Source organism: Macaca thibetana, chromosome 12 (assembly GCF_024542745.1).
Source record: "Macaca thibetana thibetana isolate TM-01 chromosome 12, ASM2454274v1, whole genome shotgun sequence".
In the NCBI taxonomy this organism is placed as follows: domain Eukaryota; kingdom Metazoa; phylum Chordata; class Mammalia; order Primates; family Cercopithecidae; genus Macaca; species Macaca thibetana.
The window spans coordinates 19,004,051-19,019,259 of NC_065589.1; the positions used below are offsets into that span (position 1 = coordinate 19,004,051).

The 15,209-nt window shown below is 41.0% G+C and overlaps 1 protein-coding gene across 3 annotated transcripts in view; it reads left to right on the forward strand.

Moving 5' to 3' along the window:
* The window catches only part of SCG2 (secretogranin II), a 468,897-nt gene that overhangs the window by 431,071 nt on the left and 22,617 nt on the right, over window positions 1-15,209 (forward strand). The window lies entirely within an intron of this gene.

Sequence of the window (15,209 nt, forward strand, 5' to 3'; positions counted from 1 at the left end):
TCTTATTCTGAAGTCCTCAAATGGGAGAAAGAGGTTTGGGGTAGATGAGAGACCACTCCATTACTAAGCATGTTGAAAAAAACAAAGAAACATCATTTATCATGTGCTACTGAGATGATTGGGTCTGTGGTTCCAAAGCCAAACACTAGCTTGTTCTTGTCTCATAAAGAGCTCATAGTCATGCTGGAAAAGCAAAACAGCAGATGCAGGAGTCATGCACAAGGTGCGCAGGACGCATAGCAGAGGGATGGAGCTCTCTTAGGGTCCAGATGGCTGGATACCCAGAGGCTGGAGAGACTCACGATTCCCAGTGTTGAGGTCTCACATGGGTGGAATGGATAAGTCACTCTACCAGTCAATGTCCTTAGTTTCAAGCAACACACACCCATGGGATAACTTTGGCAGCAATTAATGGAAGGCAGTTCTTTCCAACAATAAAAAGTTAGAGGGGCAGACTTGACAAACGGGCAATGGTAGGGGAGTTTGGAAGATAAGGTCAAGGCAAAGTTACCTCATTATACTAGTTGGTGTGGGTAGCTATCATTGGCATCTTCCCAGAGAGAGACACATGTCACCATGCCACTGGACCCTGCTCCCATCTTTGACAGCCTTTGTTTCTCCTTCATGGAAACACTTACCAGGAGTCAAAGCGCTGAGTGGGAGCACCTGATTGGCTAAGCCTCAGTTACATGGCCCAATCCCAGATGTCAGGGCGCAAAGTGGAGAAATATCTCATACCTTTTTTTTTTTTTTTTTTTTTTTTTTTTTTCAAAACGCGGCTGCCTTCTACTTATTTGGGAATTTCTTCACATAGGAAGGCTATTTGGTTGCTGGGTGACGGCCTCTTCAGCAGTGCCCTCCCCTAGCCAAATACCTTGTCCTTCAGCCATGGGGTATTCTGGCCAACTGCACAGGGAGAAGTACACATGTCTGCACCCAAATTCCTGGGACATACCTTGAATCAACCTCCACTACTGTCTAGAGGTGTTGAGAGGAAACATATCCTTTACAGTACACTGTCATACCCAGATATTTAGAATCCTCCAACCCAAATTCCAGAATGAATTCCTTAACCTGAACAAACTCTACAAAGTTCTACAGAGGTGCCAGATGGTGCCACTCCTTCCCCTTCCTCTTGCTGCTGTAAAAATGTATTATAAAGTGGATGAGTTAAACAGCAGGAATTTGTCTCACAGCTCTGGAGGATACAAGCTCAAGATCAAGGTGTCAGCAGGACGAGCTCCTCCTGAGGGCTGTAGCTGTCAGGGAGAAAAGTGCTCCCGGCCTCTCCCCTGCTTTTTGTGGTTCGCTGGTGGTCTTTGCTATTCCTCAGCTCCTGCTACATCACCCTAATCTCTGCCTTCCTGTTCCCATGGCATTCTTCCTGTGCGCATATCTGTGGTCAAATTTCCTTTCTCCTTTTAGAAGCACACACACTAGATTAGGAGCACCCTACTTCAGTATGATTTCACATTAATTTAACTGACTTTATCTACAATGACGCTATTTCCAAATAAGGTCCCATTCTGAGGTATTGGGGACTTCAACAAATGAATTTGGGAATAGGGAGGACAGAATTCAACCCATAACAATGAACTAACCAACTCACCTCTCACCTACCAGTCAAATATGTACAATTTTTCTTGTTCAGAAAAAATTAGGCACAGAAAGAGTTTAGTAAAACAAGGTAAAGGAACAAATAAGCCTGTTTTCTGGTCAGCAGGAATGGAAAGTTCTACGTTGTTGAAGGCATGGCCAAATTAAAACTCCTTGGTTAAGATCTAAGCCACTTATTATAAATGGACATGCTAATGTAAAGTTTGAAGCAAGCAAATCAACAAATAAGCAGGGGAGCGAAAAGCCAGGAAAAATCTAAATGCCTCTTAGGAGTATTCTGTCCATTGGCCAAACAACACTCAGCTGAAGTCTAGACCTTCTACTCTACCAGCACCTACCTTCACCAAAACACTGCCACAAAGGGTGCATGTATGTAATCCTCACAGAATTAGAAATTGGTAATTTAAAAAAATTCCTTCTGTTATGTCAATCTATTCAAACACTTTCATTTTTCACCCTCTGTTTTCTTTTTCTTCTTCTTTATTAATTTTAAGATAAAGTTGCTCTGCTGATGTTCAAGGCCCTTTCCCGTGGCCTCACTAAGCCCACCTAACCTTATTTCCTTCTTCTCAACTATTTTCTGCTCCAGTTAAGGACCTTCTGCCAAATACTAATGATTGCTCTGACAGTTCAGTCTCTACTCATTTCCTTTCTCTGTTCAAACACTGCAGCCTTTCTTCTTCCTTTAAGTTACTGTCGGTTGATTTTCCCTTTGAATTGTAAGTGGCATTCTAAACTTCCAAATGTCTCAGCTGTGTTGTGGGCTAATGTCTGCTACTTTTTCAAGTGCTTCAGCTATGACACGACAAAAGCTTATACACTCTTTGGTCAAAAAGAGAGGTGGCCTTATACTCACATCTTGAATCTCCCTTGATTTCAGCTATACTGAGCAAAATCAACCCTCAACAGATCCTTGATTGGAAGCAGCTTTTTGGTCAAAATTCTGACCTTTCCCCCAGGTATCTTGGTTGAGGAAACATGACTGCGGTAGCTACTGTGGTGTCTTTGAGAAAAGTCTACATGATCAATATCCAACAGATCATGCACTCCAATAGAATGCAACAAATTAGAAATTAATAATAAATATTAAATGATTAAAGAAATGATAAACAAAATTCATATGTAAGAAGACAGAGTACATTAGTAAGGACTATCGCTTCTTTTCTTTGTGTGTGTGTGTGTGTGTGTGTGTTTTGGCAGAATCTCACTCTGTCACCCAGGCTAGAGTGTAGTGGCATGATCACAGCTTACTGCAGTCTGGAGCTGCTGGGCTCAAGGGATCCTTTCACCTCAGCCTCCCAAGTAGCTAGGACCACAGGCACACACCACCACACTCGACTAATTTTTGCATTTAGAGACCTGTTTCACCATGTTGCCCAGGCTGGTCTCAAACTCCTGCACTCAAACAGTTCCCCTATCTCAGCCTCGAAAACTGCTGGGATTACAGGTATGAGCTACTGCAGCCGGCCAAGGAATGTCTAAGTAGTAAATAAACATGGAGTCAAAAGGAAATGGAGAAATATCTAGACTTCAGTGAGAATGAAAGCATTAATGTCAAAATTTGCCAGGCACATATATAGGAGCACTTTTTGGGAAATGTATATCTTTAAATATGTTTATCAGGAAACAGAAAAGACTTAAAAGTAAGTGAGTTGAACATTATGACATTGGAAAAAAGCAGCGGAACAAATAAATGAAAAAGGAAGCAAAACTAAGACATATATCAATGCAATTAGCATAAGCGACATAGTGAAGATGAACAAACTCAAAATATTAATTAAAACGGATCTTTGACAAGAGATTAAGAAAAAGAAAACAGAAAAAGGATAAAATATGCAACAAAAGAAGGAAAAGCAACTACAGATACAATAGAGATTAAAAATAATAAGACTATTATGGTGTCTATATGTAATGCATTTCAGAAACTAGATGGAGACAATGAATCCCTAGAATAAAATCAAATGCCAAAATTTACATAAAAAGTAATAGAGGGTTGAGGGATTTCGGGATCATGGCGGATGGGAGGCAGGACTAGATTGCAGCTCCCGACAGAGCAGGTCGCGGAGGCTGGCACTGTGAATTTTAGCTCCAGATTAACTGCAAGAACAAACCAGCAATCCTGAGGACCCACAGACCCTCTGAAGGAAGCAGACTGCTTTGGCAGGACCCGGGAGACACCCCAAATACTGAGTGCCCCAACTGTGGAAGGATACCCTCCTCTCCTGAACATGCACCCCGACTGGAGAAGCTGAAGCTCTGTTTGCGGGAGAAGTTTCGGACTTCACCTGGAGCTGAGTCAAGTTAGAAAGCCAAGCAGAGCAAAATACAGGGGTAGAGGAAGAAGCAGAAAGGCTCTGGGAACTCGCTGGTCCCCAAGCAGCCCATTCTTGCTGGCACCACAGGGATCCGTCGTGGCTAGGGGAGCAGGAGGTAAAACTCCACAGGGAGAAGGACTTCTCAAGCTGAACTTCATAACAATTTGAACGCGGTGAGAAGCCTCATGGCCAGAACTCGGGGGAGGGTGTGAATCCAGCATGCAGACTTCACAGGCTGGGGGAAGAACTAAAGGCCTTTTCTTTCTCAGCTGGGAGGCGCAAAGCCTCTGGCAACTTTTTAAGCCCGCCTCACCCTGTGCCTGGAAATAGACTCGGGGCTGTTGTGGGGGGCACCGTGGGAGTGAGTCCAGCTAGTCCTTCCTTTGGTTTGCGTGGGAGCTGGATGAGGCCTGTGAGCGCTGGCTACCCTAACAACCTGCATGACTCTGTAGAGAGAGCCATAATCCTCTTAGGTACACAACTCCTTTGACCTGGGAATCTCACCCCCATCCCCCAGAGCAGCCACAGCAAGACCTGCCCAAGGAGAGTCTGAACTCAGACATGCCTAGCCCTGCCCCAACCTGATGGTCGTTCCCTTACCTCCCTAGTAAGGGAAGACAAAGGGCATATAATCTTGGGAGTTCTGGGGAATCTCACCCCCATCCCCCATAGCAGCCACAGCAAGACCTGCCCAAGGAGAGTCTGAACTCAGACATGCCTAGCCCTGCCCCAACCTGATGGTCGTTCCCTTACCTCCCTAGTAAGGGAAGACAAAGGGCATATAATCTTGGGAGTTCTAGGGCCCTGCCCACCACTAGTCTGTCTCCACACTATTACAGCTGATGCTTTCCAGAAAGCACTACCTCCTGTCAGGAGGCCAACCAGCACAAAAATAGAGCATTAAACCACCAAACTAAGGACCCTCACTGAGTCCCTTGCACCCTCTGCCACATATACCAGAACAGGTGCTGGTATCCATGGCTGAGAGAACCATAGACTGTTTATATCACAGGACGCTGTGCAGACAACCCCTAGTATCAGCTTGGAGCTGGGCAGACTTGCTGGTGGCTAGACCCAGAACAGAGACAACAATTGTGTCTGGAATTTATTCCTTCTGTGGGTTCTTGGTCTCGCTGACTTCAAGAATCAAGCTGCGGACCTTCCCAGTGAGTGTTAGAGCTCTTAAAGATGGTGTGTCCAGAGTTTATTCCTTCAGATGATCAGATGTGTCCAGAGTTTCTTCCTTCCAGTGGGTTCGTGGTCTTGCTGACTCCGGGAGTGAAGCCACAGACCTTCAAGGTGAGTGTTACAGCTCTTAAAGGTGGTGCAGACCCAAACAGCAAGCAGCAGCAAGATTTATTGTGAAGAGTGAAAGAGAAAACCTTCCACACTGTGAAAGAGGACCCGAACTGATTGCCACTGCTGGCTCAGATGGCCAGCTTTTATTTGCTTATTTGGCCCCACCCCCATTCTGCTGATTGGTCCATTTTTACAGAGCACTGATTGGTCCATTTTACAGAGTGCTGATTAGTCCATTTTACAGAGTGCTGATTGGTCCATTTTACAGAGTGCTGATTGGTGCTTTTACAATCCTTTAGCTAGATACAGCACTGATTGGTGTGTTTACAATCCTTTAGCTAGACAGAAAAGTTCTCCAAGTCCCCATTCGACCCAGGAAGTCCAGCTGGCTTCACCTCTCATAATCACTGCAGTTTGGCTCACAGGAAGCCACATCTACAGGAAAAGGGGAGAGTACTACATCAAGAGAACATGCCATGGGACAAAAGAATCTGAACAACAGCCTTCAGTCCTAGACCTTCCCTCTGACAGAGCCTACCCAAATGAGAAGGAATCAGAAAACCGACCCTGGTGATATGATAAAATAAGGTTCTTCCACACCCCCAGATCACACTAGTTCACTAGTTCTTCTTGAATCCACCCAAGAAGAAATCCCTGATTTACCTGAAAAAGAACTCAGGAGGTTGGTTATTAAGCTAATCACAGAGGGACCAGAGATAGGCCAAGCCCAATGCAAGGAAATCCAAAAAATGATACAAGAAGTGAAGGGAGAAATATTCAAGGAAATAGATAGCTTAAAGAAAAAAACAATAAAAAACTCAGGAAACTTTGGATACACTTTTAGAAATGTGAAATGCTCTGGAAAGTCCCAGCAATAGAAATGATCAAGTAGAAGAAATTCAGAGCTTGAAGACAAGGTCTTCAAATTAACACAATCCAAAAAAGACAAAGAAAAAAGAACAAGAAAATATGAACAAAACCTCTAAGGAGTCTGGGATTATGTTAAATGACCAAACTTAAGAATCACCAGTGTTCCTGAGGAATAAGACAATCCTAAAAGCCTGGAAAACATATGTAGGGAAATAATCGAGGAAAACTTTCCCAGCCTTCCTAGAGACCTAGACATGCAAATACAAGAAGAATAAAGAGCACGTGGGAAATTCATCACAAAAAGATCTTCACCTAGGCACATTGTCATCAGGTTATCCAAAGTTAAGACAAAGGAAAGAATCTTAAGAGCTGTGAGACAGAAGCACCAGGTAACCTATAAAGGAGGAAAGCTGATCAAATTAACAGCAGATTTCTCAGCAGAAACCCTACAAGCTAGAAGGCATTGGGGCCTCTCTTCAGTCTCCTCAAACAAAACAATTATCAACCAACAATTTTGTATCCAGTGAAACCAAGCATCATATATGAAGGAAATATACAGTCGTTTTCAAACAAACAAATGCTGAGAGAATTTGCCATTACCAAGCCACCACTACAATAACTGCTGAAAGGAGCTCTAAACCTTGAAACAAATCCTAGAAACACATCACAACAGAACCTCTTTAAAGCATAAATCACACAGGACCTATAAAATGCACATACAAGTTAAAAAGCAAAAACGAAAAACAAACAAAAAAACACAAAGTACGCAGGCAACAAAGAGCATGATGAATGCAATGGCACCTCACATTTCAAGGCTCACATTGAATGTAAATGGCCTAAATGCTCCAGGTAAAAGATACAGAAACGCAGAATGGATTAAAAACTCACGAAACAACTATCTGCTGCCTTCAGGAGATTCACCTAACACATAAGGACTCATATAAACTTAAAGCAAAGGGGTAGAAAAAGGCATTTCATGCAAATGGACACCAAAAGTGAGCAGGGGTAACCATTCTTATATGAGACAAAACAAACTTTAAAGCAACAGCAGTCAAAAGAGACAAAGAGGGACATTATATAATGATAAGAGACTTTGTCCAAAAGGAAAAGTCACAATCCTAAACATATATGCACCTAACACTGGAGTTCCCAAATTTGTAAAACAATTACTAATAGCCCTAACAAATGAGATAGACAGCAACACAATAATGGTGGGGACTTTAATACTCCACTGACAGCACTAGACAGATCATCAAGACAGAAAGTCAACAAAGAAGTAATGGATTTAAACTATACCTTGGAATAAATGGACTTAACAGTTATATACAGAACATTTCATCCAACTGCAGAATTCACATTCTACTCAACAGCACATGGAACTTTCTCCAAGATAGACCATGTGATAGGCCATAAATGAGCCTTGATAAATTTAAGAAAACTGAAATTATATCAAGCACTTTCTCAGACCACAGTGGACTAAAACTGGAATTCAACTCCAAAAGGAACCTTCAAAACCATGCAAATATATGGAAATTAAATAATATGCTCCTGAATGAGCATTGGGTCAAAGAGGAAATCAAGGTGGAAATTAAAAAATTCTTTGAACTGAATGACAATAATGACACAACCTAACAAAACCTCTGGGATACAGCAAAGGTGATGTTAAGAGGAAAGATCATAGCCCTGAATACCTACATCAAAATGTTTGAAAGAGCACAAACAGACAATCTAAGGTCACACCTCAAGGAGCTAGAGAAACAAGAGCAAACCAAACCCAAACCCAGCAGAAGAAAGGAAATAACCAAGATCAGAGTGGAAATAAATGAAATTGAAACAAAAAAACAAAATACAAAAGATAAATGAAGCAAAAAGCGGGTTCTTCGAAAAGATGAATAAAATTCATAGACCATTAGCAAGATTAACCAAGAAAAGAAGAGAGAAAATCCAAATAACTTCACTGAAAAACACAATAGGAGATATTACAACTGATACCACTGAAATACAAAAGATCATTCAAGGCTACTATGAACACCTTTATGCACATAAACTAGAAAACCTAGAAGACATGGATAAATTTCTGGAAAAATACAATCATCCTAGCTTAAATCAGGAAGAATTAGATACCCTGAACAGACCAATAATAAGCAGCGAGATTGAAATGGTAATTTAAAAATTACCAACAAAAAAAGTCCAGAACCAGATGGATTCACAGCAGAATTCTACCAGACATTCAAAGAATTGGTACCAATCCTTTTGACACTATTCCACAAGATAGAGAAAGAAGGAACCCTCCCTAATTCATTCTATGAAGCCAGCATCGCCCTAATACCAAAACCAGGAAAGAACGGAGCCAAAAAAGAAAACTACAGACTGATATCTTTGATGAACATAGATGCCAAAATCTTTAACAAAATACTAGCTACCCGAATCCAACAACATATCGAAAAGATAATCCACCATGATCAAGTGGGTTTCATACCAGGGATGCAGGGATGGTTTAACATATGCAAGTCAATAAATGTGATATGCCGCATAAACAGAATTAAAAACAGAAATCACATGGTCATCTCAATAGATGCAGAAAAAGCATTTGACAAAATCCAGCATCACTTTATGATTAAAACTCTCAGCAAAATCAGCATACAAGGGACCAACCTTAATGTAATAAAAGCCATCTTTGAGAAACCCACAGCCAACATAATACTGAATGGGGAAAAGTTGGAAGCATTCCCTCTGAGAATGGGAACAAGACACATGCCCACTCTCACCACTCCTCTTCAACATAGTACTGGAAGTCCGAGCCAGAGCAATCAGACAAGAGAAAGAAGTAAAGGGCGTCCAAATCAGTAAAGAGGAAGTCAAACTGTCACTGTTTGCTGATGATATGATCATTTGCCTTGAAAATCCTAAGGACTCCTCCAGAAAGCTCCTAGAACTGATAAAAGAATTCAGTGAAGTTTCAGATACAAGATTAAGGTACCCAAATCAGTAGCTCTTCTATACACCAACAGCAACCAAGCTGAGAATCAAATCAAGAACTCAAACCCCTTTGCAAGAGCTGAAACAAAAACAAAAACAAAAACAAAAACTTAGGACTTTACCTAATTCAGCACAATCCCCATCAAAATACAACCATCATTCTTCAGAGTTAGGAAAAACAATTCTAAAATTCATATGGAACCATAAAAAGAGCCTGCATAGCCAAAGCAAGACTAAGCAAAAAAAAAAACAAATCTGGAGGCATCACACTACCTGATTTCAAACTGTACTATAAAGCCATAGTCACCAAACCAGCATGGTGCTGGCAAAACAGGCACATAGACCAATGGAACAGATTAGAGAACCCAGAACTAAACCCAAGTACATACAGCCAACTGATCTTCAACAAAGCAAACAAAATCATAAAGTGGGGGAAAGGATACCCTTTTCAACAAATGGTGCTGGGATAATTGGCTAGCCAAACGTAGGAGAATGAAACTGGATTCTCATCTCTCACCTTATACAAATATCAATTCAAGATGGATTAAGGATTTAAACCTAATACCTGAAACTATAAAAATTCTAGAAGATAACATTGGAAAAACCTTTCTAGACATTGACTTAGGCAAGGATTTCATGACCAAGAACAAAAAGCAAATGCAATAAAACCAAAGATAAATAGCTGGGACCTAATTAAACGAAATGGCTTTTGCACAGCAAAAGGAACAATCAGCAGAGTAAACAGATAACCCACAGAGTGGGAGAAAATCTCCACAACCTATACATTTGACAAAGGACTACTATCCAGAATCTACAAAGAACTCAAACAAATCAGTAATAATAATAATAAAAAAAAACAATCCCATCAAAAGGTGGGCTAAGGACATGAACAGACAATTCTCAAAAGAAGGTATACAAATGGCCAACAAACATGAAAAAATGCTCAACATCACTAATAATCAGGGAAATGCAAATCAAAACCACAATATGATACCACCTTACTCCTGGAAAAATGGCCATAATCAAAAAACAGTAGATGTTGGCATGGATGTGGTGGACAGGGAACAATTCTATACTGCTGGTGGGAATGTAAACTCCTACAGTCACTGGAAAACAGTGTGGAGATTCCTTAAAGAACTAAAAGTAGAACTACCATTTGATCCAGCAATCTCACTACTGGGTATCTACTCAGAGGAAAAGAAGTCATTATTTGAAAAAGATACTCGCACACACATGTTTATAGCAGCACAATTTACAATTGCAAAATTATGGAACCAACCCAAATGCCCATCAATCAATGAATGGATAAAGAAACTGTTATATATATATATATAAAATGGAATACTACAGAGCCATAAAGAGGAATGAATTAACAGCATTTGTAGTTACCTGGATGAGACTGGAGACTATTATTCGAAGTGAAGTAACTCAGGACTGGAAAACCAAACGTTTTATGTTCTCAATGAAATGTGGGAGCTAAGCAATGAGCATGCAAAGGCATAAGAATGATACAATGTACTTTGGGGACTTGGGGGGAAGAGCGGGAGGAGGACAAGGGATGAAAGACTACAAATATGGTGCAGTGTATACTGCCTGGGTGATGGATGCACCAAAATCTCACAAATTACCAGCGAAGAATTTGCTCATGTAACCAAATATCACCTGTACCCCAATAACTTATGGAAAAATAAAAAACATTTAGGTTAAAAAAAAGTAATAGAGAAACTGATGTACCAATAAGTATCAGAGAAACTCCCTTGCTTCCCCCACTCATATTCTGTCCCCATCTCAGGCATGGATGGCTTAATGGAACTCCAATAAATCTATAGGGAACACTAGACCCCTAGATTATGTTAAGTTTTTCCAGAAAATAGTAAGACAAATACAGTCCAACCTATTTGAGGCTAGTATAATCTTGACTACAACAGCAGGTTAGAAAAATTTAAAAATACTTATTTTTAAATATAATATAGACTGATCAAATATAATATTGTATTTTAAAAAATGATCAAGTAGGGTTTTACCTAAGAATGTAAATATTATTTAACATAAAAATCTAACAGTGAAATAACCCACATTATTTGACTAATGAAGAAAAATCTTATGATTATTGTAATCCCTGTATCAAAAGCATTTCATGAGATTTAAAACTTATTTGTGATAAGAACTCTTCACAAACTAGAATTAGAAAAGAATTTTCTTAACCTAATTAAAATAATACTCCAAAAAATCTGTGGCAAATATTATACCTAATAGAGAAGCTATATATGTATTATGTCTAAGGTCAGTAAAAAAGACAAGGATTCCCTATATTAGCGCTTCTGTTTTCAGAGTACTCAGGCTCCTGGCCCAGGTAAAAGTGATACAGTATAGGGATTTAGGAAGAGAAATAAAACCATCGTTGTTTTCAGGTGATATAACTACCTACATAAAACAATCCAACAATCACAACATCTAAACTATTTGAACTGGCAAAAGGATTAAGTTTATGGATATGAGATTAAGCTCCAAATAGCAATGTAATTGTTCTATACTAGTACCTAATATAATATCATCAAAATTAAGATACCATTTACAACAGCAACAAAATCCGTAAGGTATGTAAAAATTATCTTATGCAAGAAGACAAACTTTCAAGCTTTAATTAAAGACATTGAAAGTTATATAAATAAATGGAGACATTTACTGGATATAATGACGATATTGTAAAGGTATCAATTCTCATGAAATTAATTTTATACTCAATGGAATAGCATTTATCAATCCCATTGAGCTTTAAAAAGAACTTGCTAAACTTATTTGGAGAGAAGGAAGATCCAAGGCATCCAAGTTAGCCTTAAAAATATTGAGTATATACTAACCTTTACAGAAATTAACCTACAAAGTCATTATAATAAAAAAGTATAGCATATGTTCAATAGCAGATACAGAGACCAATGGGATACAATGGAGGGCAGAGAGAGAGCCCATGAATACACAGAACTTTGTGTACAATACATGTAACACCACAGATCAATAGGGAATTGACAGACAACTTAGTAGTTGAGATTGGGAAAAGTGGCTCACTTTAAGGAGAAAAATAAAACTGGATTTCTAATCATACCACAACCAGAGATAGGCCTTTACAGGGATTAGAGACCTAAATAAAGATAGTAAAACTATAAACCTCATATGTAGTAAAAGAATATAGAATATTTTTGTGCCACAGTGGTAGAGGAAATCTTTTAAAATAAAAAACCTCAAATGAATATTTTGGGATAAAAAATGATTATTTTGATAATATCCAAATTGCAAATTTCTGTTCAACAAAGGACACCATAAGCAAAGTTAATAGATGGCATAATGGGATAAAATGGTTGAAGTATTTAAAACTGACAAGGGATTTAAATCTAGACTCTACAAGACATCAGCCACAAAAGAAAAACAGTCAAAGGATACAAACAGACTAACCAGAAGAGGAAGTCCAAAGGCCTTCAAGCATATGGAGGCTTGTTCAAACTCATTAGTAATCAAATAAATGCAAAATAAAATAACGAGATATCACTTTACACATATAAGTTTGGCAAAAAGTAGGAGGCTGGAAAATGCCACCAGTTGGCAAGGATGGGCATGTGAGGATAGAGAAGTCCTCAAGAGCCTTTGGAGAACAATCTGGCATTTAGAAAAATAAGAATATGCACAGATGTTAATGGATACACACAGGGATACCTTCTGCAACAGTGTTCACAGTGAGGCGGTGTTGGAGGCAAATGCAGCAGCCATCACCGGGTCAGTGGCCAGTAAGGTACGGGGCATTCATACCTACACCGTGCTGATTAGATTCACACCTGGCAACTTGGATAAACCTTAGCGGCATAGTGATGAGTTACAAAAATACAAGAAATGGAAGGAGATATTTAACACAATACAATGTACGTAAATTAAAGATACACACGCACAGAACAACAAAGCCCATTTTGCAAGAATATAAGCAAGCAAAAATGTACACATTAAACATATGAGTGTGCTTGCCCATGGGGACATGGTTAGGAGTTGGAGAATGAGAATGGAGAATGGAGTTAAAAGAGAATTTTTTAAAACTTGCCTTCTGGGAGAAGGAAACTACTTAATTGGGCTTGGAGGAAGGAACACTTGAAGCGATGCTCTCAGGCTGTCAATTAAAAAACACCAGGCGAGGTGATGCGTCACCTCACCCGGCTCAGCATTGCGGAGGCTGGAAATAGAATCCAGGGCTCAGGAGTCTGCCTCCCACGGATAGGGTCAGAGGTGCTGGATGCTGGGCTTCTAATTGGACATGCTTGTGTCAGAGAGCAGAGCAGAGGCTTCCAGCACAATGCTCAGGATGTATGATTAGCTTCTGTGACGCATTTTAAAGAGAAAGCGAGAAGAAGCAGTGACACTCGGGCATCCTGTGATTAAGCCCTGGGGGTTGGCTATCACTGCTGTTATTTTACAGTTACAGCCATGTCAACCATCACACAGACTGTGTTTCTAAGTGCCCTTGGGCTTCAATGGATGTATTCTGCAGTATCTTAAAGGTGTGCTGAGAACACAGACTCCTTCTTCCAGACAAGTAGTCAAAGTAAAGTCCTGAGCACTCGTGACTTTCTCCTTGGCCAGGTAGAGCCCCCATGTTTTGCCCCCTCCCTCATGTGTTATTTTACGATCCTCACGTTGTCTACATGGTAGAGATCTGCAAGTAAAGTGAGTGGCCTGTTGAGGCTCTCTCAGGGTGAGTATGCTAAAATGCTAACTGATTCACCAGTCAGTTTGACTAGCCCTGTTTCTCCAAGCTCCCCACCGACCCTCTCAACCAGTCACAGATGCCTTTAACCTGCCTACGAGTGAGCTAGACCTCATTGGCACTGGGCTTATCTCTCCAGCCCATGGAGTCCAGAGCTGGTCTGACTGTCATTCACCTGGCGTCTCCCCCGTCTTAGAGGAGTGCTGGATACCCACCTACCTGGGTGCCAGCTACCTGTTCCCATGCAAGTTGTGTCATCTAGTCTGTGACTGCAGGCCGCGACCTCACCTTTCCTGTGCAGTGCTGCTGGTTCTCCTCAGGGCACTGGGATTTTTTTTTTTTTTTTAGTAGAGCATCCCCCCAGTGCTGGGTACTGGGATAAAAAGTCAGCATAGGCTGGGTGTTGTGGCTCATGCCTGTAATCCCAGCACTTTGGAAGGTCGAGGCGAATGGATCACCTGAGGTCAGGAGTTTGAGACCAGCCTGGCCAACATGGTGAAACCCCATCTCTACTAAAAATAGAAAAAAAAAATCAGCTGGGTGTGGTGGCACACCCCTGTAGTCTCAGCTACTTGGGAGGCTGAGGCCAGAGAATTGCTTGAGCCCTGGAGGTGGCAGTTGCAGTGAACTGAGATTGCTCCACTGCACTCCAGCCTGGGTGATAGAGGGAGGCTCCATCACACACATACACACACAAAACACACACCCACACACACACACGTCAGCACTGACAGATATGGAACCTTCTTTCAAGGAGCTTACAATCTAGAGGGTCAGACATAAAAAAATCCTAGGAATAACCCAGGAAAGCCCTATGAGAGTACATGTATTAAGATGCACCCAGTATTTGTTTTAAATGAGTATGGTAAGATGTGCAGACACAGAAATGATTGTTAAGAAGAAAGAAGTTTATACTCACTGATTCCTGGAAACAGGAGGCACACCACACCATGCCATGCTATGCAGGGCCACATCGGGGAGGGCCAGGATGGGTCAAGAGGCAGAGATGGGGAAGGGCAGAGCAAGCCCCTGAGCCTTTATTGGCTTTTCATGGGAGGGAATGGGTGAGGCAGAATAGGCACACTGAATAAGCTTGGGATTGGATAGTTGGAATAATCTGGGGGGTCTGAGCTCTAGAGGGGGTCTCTGGTTGTCCCGTAGCTGGCCCTGGGATGGTTTAGGGTAGGGTAATGTTGGCATGGCTTGAGAGTTTGGTAAAGGAGATAGTTACAGGTGTGGGCTGTGCATTTCTTGGTTTGTGTATTAAAGGCCTGCTCACAGGGGAGTAGAGGTCAGCTGGCCTTGGAGGGGCAGTCTCGCCAGGATCAAGGCTCCTAATGTCAGAGCATCAAGAATGCAAAAAATAAGAATTTATAGTAAATACA